The 7,342-nt window shown below is 35.7% G+C and overlaps 1 long non-coding RNA gene across 1 annotated transcript; it reads left to right on the top strand.

Annotated features, from left to right (window-relative positions):
- Window positions 1-760: 760 nt before the first annotated feature.
- On the top strand, window positions 761-1,200 carry LOC122031010. The gene is made up of 3 exons (XR_006125703.1): window positions 761-932; window positions 1,031-1,072; window positions 1,147-1,200. It is a non-coding gene; the product is annotated as an uncharacterized LOC122031010 (long non-coding RNA).
- Window positions 1,201-7,342: the final 6,142 nt, after the last annotated feature.

The following is a 7,342-nucleotide window of genomic DNA, read 5'->3' as shown; positions in this document are numbered from 1 at the left end:
TTGGATAATCTGTTATTAGAGATAGAAAGAAAGTTTAGCAGAATTTAAATTATATAAAATTAATTTTAATTTATCTGTCGAGATGATCTAAATAGATAATCTAAGGTTATTAGCCTTGAAAGTCAGGCCGACCTGATAGGTTATCCGGAATATGACTACCTATTGCCCAGTCCGAGTGCAGAGTGGAGACTCCTGAGTTTGCAGCATGGAGGAGGCATGATTTTAATGTATCTGTTATTGGCTTATTCTTGTTTTCAGTGTTTTGGTTCCTGGTCATTTATGTTTTGATAAATTATGCAATTATATGGAATGATAGCAGAAAAAGTAGTGAGGAACTGATTTAAACAATACCTTAACTGTTGACTATTGGATTGAGGAATTGTTCTTTCTTTTAGCACACAGAACTCTGGTATTACATTTTTAGACAGCAGAGTTTTTTGAAAATCTCATTTATCATTGTTCTATTGAAATTTGTTTTTGGAAATTGAATGTAACTAAGCACAGCACAACATGCTAGCCATATTGAGAAAGATACTAGAATGGCAAAGTGGAGGTGACTGGATGTAGTTTGAAGTGGTTGCATACTAAAATTATATATCTTTCCATTGAATGCCCTCAGTACTCATTGAGTTCCTTTTACTAAATGATCTGTTATTTCTTTTCTTTTTTGCTTTAATGAGCTCTACTTATGTTCTCCAACTAGTTGCGTGTTTCATCTTATTGCATATCCATGCTAATGATTATTTGCTAGCATGTTTAATCCTAACCACGAGATCAATAATTATTTTCATATGTTCCTTTGTTTGACATTGAGATACTAATTTTGGGTGTTGGTGCACCAAATGTAGTTTCTTATAATCGATGAAGCCGATCGAATATTGGAGGCTAACTTTGAGGAAGACATGGAGCAAATATTTAAGCGGCTGCCAAAGGTATGCTATTTAGTTCCCTTCGATTTATAGTTATTACAGGAGTGTTGCAAAGTCAGCATCATGTTTTATAATTATCACATTCACTCCCTAATACGCAGACAAGGCAAACTGCTCTATTTACAGCTACCCAAACTAAGCAGGTTTCTATTTCTTTCTAACTACTATTCATAATCATTTTGATTTCATTTTCTTTAACTTATAAAAAAAATTGCAGGTTGAGGATTTTGCGAACTTGTCATTTAAGGAAAAGCCTGTATATGTAGGTGTTGATGATGGAAGGTCGAAGGTAATCTCTAGATTTATTTTATCATTGTTTTTACTCGGTTGTTTCGTCAATAGCAAGGTTGACACGAATTCATCTTTCTCAGGTGACCGTCAAAGGGTTGCAGCAGGGCTATTGTGTCATGCCTAGCAATAAAAGGTTTTTGGTCTTGTATGTTTTTCTTAAGAGGAACCTTTCGAAGAAGATAATGGTCTTTTTCTCCTCATGCAATTCGGTCAAGTACCATTCTGAGCTTCTCAGATACATTCATGTCGATTGTCTCGATATCCATGGAAAGCAGAAGCAGTAGAAATGAACTAGTACATTCTTTGAGTTCTGCAAAGCCGAAAAGGGTATATATTGCTCTGCACTGATGTTGCTGCTCGTGGACTTGATATTCCTACTGTGGTAAGTTAAACTTTGCTTTTATATTCATGCATTGTCTAATCTTAATGCCACATCTTGTTGATTGGCCATGGGACTGGATTGGCCAATATGATCCTCCTGATGAACTAAAGGTGCGAGTTTAACCAAATGGCATGGTACCCTTTAAGAAGCCTTATAACAGATTATTTTATTTTATTTTATTCAGGTAAGAGAACTGGAGAATCAATTAAATGATGAGAGGACAACCAAGAAGGATGTTGCAAAGTTCCCAAAGCCTCCAGTGGCTCCTTTAAAATGGAAGTCTCCTTTACAAAGAATCACCAATCAGTTGTCACCCTCAGGAAGAATAGTTATGTGTAATTTGTGGATACTGACTTGATGTGCACAATATATATTATCTTTTTATGTTTAAGAAGAATATTTATGTGTTGATTATATAGATATTAACTTGGTGTGTTTAGATACATCGGTGCATTTTTATTTGTGATTTTCTTAGTGAATTAATAATATTAACTTAATTTTATGATTTGTTTGGTGATAATATTGGTTTTTCACTATTTCGGAAATCGAATTTGTGTCGTTAAACAATACTGATATTACATCGGTTTTCCACCGCTTACATCGGTTGTATACCGCTGCCAAAACTGGTGTTATTAACATATAATATTACATCAGTTTTACACCCGATATCGTTAAGTGATACTACACCGGTTTTAACCCGATGTCTAAAATGACAGACCTTTTACATCGCCTTCATAGACATCGGTCGAAAATGTAATAGACATCGGTGGAAAACCGATGTCTATGAGGGTTTTTGTTGTAGTGCCTTCGCTTAATCCCGCTCGTCCAAGATTCGCCGGATCTCGAGAGTATCAAAGTAGATACTCCTCTATGTGTATCCACACAAGCAAGAGATGGAGAAACCAAACAAAAAGGTGTGCTAGCACCTTTGAATGGTTCGGCCAAAGTGGAGGAGAGGGAGAGAAGAGAGAGCTTGAGGAAGAAGAAGGAGGTTTCACAACAAAATGAAAAACTCCCAAGATAATTAAGTGGTCGGCCACTTTCATGAAAGACTTTTAAACCCCATGGAATATCAAGAGTCAAGGCTCTTGATCTCCCTCAAGAGGTGGCACACACATGTGCTAGCCTTGATGATGTGGCACATCACCATTAGCCACTTAATGCCAACTCACCAATGAGGTGAAAAATGGTCAAGTCAAACTTGACCCTTCATCTTCCTCTCAAGTCAAGTCAAACTTGACCACTTCTCTCCCCTTGGTTGATCTAATCTAACCATTGGTTCAAGTCAATTTTAATTTAATGAATCTCTATTCATTGAATTAAATTAATTAAATGAGTCTAAGTCCAAATTAGACTCACTTAACACATGAACCAAATTGAGTCCAACTCAATTAGCCAAATTTGGATTATTCTTAATCCAATTAGGTTCATCACATGAACCTAATCCTTTAGGTACATCAAATGAACCTAATCTCCATCTAATTGCCCTTTGTGTGTGACCCTATAGGTTCTTGTAACGTTGGCAATGCTCCTAAACCCATTTAGAAGCATAAGTAATGAGCGGTATCTAGCAACACATCATTACTACCCAAGTTACAAGAATGTTGAGATCCAACATCACCTTGTGACTACTAATTGTGACTCTTCACAATATATGATAATTGTCCTTCTATCCTTGATATCTAGATTGATCAATGTGAGACATAGACCGTGCCATCCTCTAATCAATCTAAATCTTGAATCTCAAGTAGACTCACTCAATCAAATGAGCTCATTATCTCATATTGACTCATTTTGGCATGGCCATGCACTTCGTGGTCTCACTCTATCAAGAATATCGATGTCACTCCCGTCATATAGGAGGGATAGATCCCTTCTACATCACTCACATCCCTCCGCATAATTTGTTACATACCCAGTAATCGCCTTTATAGTCCACCTAGTTACGAGCCAAAGTATGTAACTCCTTATGTAGGGAACCATGGTGACTTCAGGTCCAAGGACTAGTAGTCATACTAATAGCCACATGAGAAAGTATATGACACTCATATAACGATCCATGATACTTTCTCATGGCGGGTCATTCAGTATACATTCTCCAATGCATACCCATGTGTCAACTTGATATCTCTATATCCATGACTTGTTAGATCAAGTCATCGAGTTGACCTACATGCTAGTCTCATCGCATTAGCATTGTCCTTGAATGTTAATACTCGACTAGAAATGATTAAGAGTAGTGTTTCATATATCATCTCACTATCGATTCAACCAATCGATTGATATAGGTAAGAACCTTCTACTCAAGGACGCTATTATACTTAGTTATTTGGCACCAATACAAGTAAGTATAATAACAAAAAACAAATGCCTTTATTTATATACAAGAATATGATACAACGAGTCCATACAACAATCATCAAATGATTGGCTCTAGGTCTCTAACTAACACCAAGAGCATTTTTCACTTTACCAATGAAGGTCCGATCCCCCTCATTGAACCCAATGCTCCCCCTTGAGTAAACATCTACTCCAAAATGCTCATCCAAGAGCATTTAACATCCTAGTAATGAAGATAACCAACCTTCCATTGCTCTCCAATACTCGACCCTGAGTATTAATTCATCACGAAGGTTTAACCCACCTTCCAAGGTCTTTGAAAATATTTTTATGTTTTCAAAGAGTAACTCCCCCTAAAAACATGGTCAAACTTCTATCATTGCACCAACAATGACTTGGGGTTCCTAAATAATTAGAAAGACCAAAACTCGAAGTTTTGAGGTTCAAAATTCAATAATGAAACTAACCTCAACCTAAACTTCACCTAAGTCGACATTAACAAACCATGCTTGTTTTCATCATGAAAACTCCCCCTAAGTGTATACAAATGTATTCTAAACGGTTAGGAATGGTTAATGACCCTTGAAAACTAAAACTTGAAGTTTTAAAGCTCCAAAATTCAGAATTGAAACTAAACCTTATCCTAAACTTCACTTTGGTATTTCTTAACCAATCCATACTTGTTTTCACATGAAAACTCCCCCTAAATGTATACAAATATATTCCAAGGGATTTGGAATGGTTAACGGGACTCGAAGTGACTTGAAGTACTGAAATCAGGCTTTTCCAGCCAAAGTCAGACTTCCCAATCGATTGAAGTTGGGACTTAATCGATTGAAATCACTTCAATCGATCCATTGATCTATTCCGCAAGCTACTGCTCGCAGAAATTCCCTCTGAATCGATCGACTGATCGATCCAGACTGGGTCAATCGATTGGCTGATCTATTCACTACCCTTTTGTTCGTGGGAATTGGCTTCCCAATCGATCGACTGATTGATTGAACCCAATCCAATCGATCGACTGATCGATTGGGTTTCTGATTTCCTAAAAGTCAATTTCAGCGAACTACAGAAACTCCCCAAAAATCCTACAAAAATCTAAAAATCATGAAAATTCATGTAGACACTACTTAGGGTATATACTATCAAGGAAAAATAGTTTTCTATGAAAATACTTCCTATTTTCAAAAATTGACACAAACTTTGAAACTTGTAGAAACTCTAGTGTTTTCTTCCAAGTTTGTGCTCAACTATTCAATGATGATTACTATCAAAAGATAGCCTTCATCAAGGTTTTCTAAAGTACATTTAAAATCATTTTCAAAACCAATATCTAACCATGTTCTTTGGGCTCAATGCACATAACTTGGACATTAGCTTTCCCAATGATTGGAAAACACATAACTATGTGTTTTGATGAACCTAAAACTCAACAAGATGCACTAAATCAACATATTGAGTTTTGTTCACCATCCTAACATCTCACTTGTATCTAATGTATACTAAAACACATACAAGTCACCATATGATTCTTTGTGAAATGTAAATTTGGTTTTGTCCTAAACTAAGGGATCATGCATATTTATCTAGGCATTATGAGACTTAAGATCATCCACCTAGGATGTCATTTTAGTAGAATCCCACTTGTTGGGATATTCACCATTCATAATAAATGCCTTTGTCCTTAATCATAAGGAAATTAACTTAATGCATGATGCTACATGGCATACATCAAAATAAGTAATTTTCAAAAGAAAAACATGCTATAACTACATGATGTATGTATGACATGACATGGTATTTTTATATTTTTCATAATAAACATGAATGCAACACATGATGTCATGACATATGAAGAGCAAGCAATCATGATATTTTATCATAAATAAAATATACCTAGATAATCTATCTAAGTATCCTTAAACCTTAGCTAAGTCTTAAACTTAATCCTAGATTGCCTATGCCTTCCTTAAGAGAATGTCAAAACCAACTTGGCATTTCTTTTGCCTTTATTCTATTTGTGCCAATTGAAATTAAGACTTCAATACTCAAGTATTTGTTTGGCACATATTACTCCTTTTAAGGATTAAATGTTTAGATTGACACTTAAATTTGCCCTTAATCCCTTAAGAACATACTAATATCTCAACTAGACAATTCCTTATCCTGTTTCCAAGTGTGCCAACTTACATTAGATGTGATTCCTCAAAGGTTGGCACAACTTACTCTTCCAAGGAGTAATTAATTTGATTAAGGTTTAAATTTTCCCTTAACCCCTTAAGAGAATACCACATTTCTAACTTGGTATTTCTTTTTATGCTTGTGCCAATTAAAATCAAAATCACCCTCAAACTTTGGCACATTTCACTCTTTCTAAGAGTGACAACTTGGATTAAGATTTACATTTCCCTTAATTCCATAAGAAAATGTCAAATTTCCATTTGACATTTCTTTTGCTTATCTCAAGTGTGTCAATTTAAATTAAAATCAACTCCTCAAATATTTGACACATTTTACTCTTTCAAAGAGTAACACTAATAATCCATTTCATTTTCAAAGGTTAACAATAACCTTGAAAATGCTCTCAAGTGTCAACTTTACCAAAGTTGGGTGACCTATCCTTCCAATTGAAGTTGACACTCTCTAAACCCATCTAGGGTGTAGAGAATATGCTCCTAGGAACCCAAAACCTATTGGTGCTCCTTGGATGCTCTAGGTATTCACTAGGGATGACTTCCCTAGATACCTTTCTAGGTTTCTTAGAAGCCTTGGTCACTTCTACTAGGTCATTTCTAGGGATAACTTCCCTTGTAACATTCTTTGTGACTTTGTTTGACCTTTTTAGAGCCTTAGTCACCTTTACTAGGTCAACTTTAGGGATGAACTCCCTTGTGACCTTCTTTGTGGCTTGGTTAGACTTCTTAGAAGTCTTAGTCACATTGATCTTGCCAGAAGTACTTTTAGGGATTTCTTCTCTAGTCTCTTTGACTTGACCTCTAAACCTAGGATTGGTCACATAACTATATGGAACCTTATGAAAGGAGGTCACATCCTCCTTAGCCTTAGGCTTGTATCCCAAACCTCTATGGCCATTGAATGGCTCTTGCCTAGTTCTCCCTAGTTTTTGCTCATTTTGACCCTTAAAAATATTTTCCATTCTTTCTAGGGTCCTTTCTAAATTATCAAGTCTTGACCTTAAGACTTGGTTTTCTCTTATCAAATCCCTAGATTTCGATTTCTCATTGAAACCTTGAGTATTACTATTTTGGGACTTATATCTAAAGTCCTTAGTATTATTGCCTAAGTTACTATCTACCTTCTTAAACTTAGGTGTAGTAGTTCTAGCATGAGGAGGAATATATTTTCCCTTAACATTATCATGCTTCCTACTTTCATG

The sequence above is a fragment of the Zingiber officinale genome, chromosome 11A (genome assembly GCF_018446385.1).
Source record: "Zingiber officinale cultivar Zhangliang chromosome 11A, Zo_v1.1, whole genome shotgun sequence".
NCBI classification, from domain to species: Eukaryota; Viridiplantae; Streptophyta; class Magnoliopsida; order Zingiberales; family Zingiberaceae; genus Zingiber; species Zingiber officinale.
The sequence above is the reverse complement of the archived record's forward strand: the minus strand, read 5'-3'. Positions and strand labels throughout refer to the sequence as shown.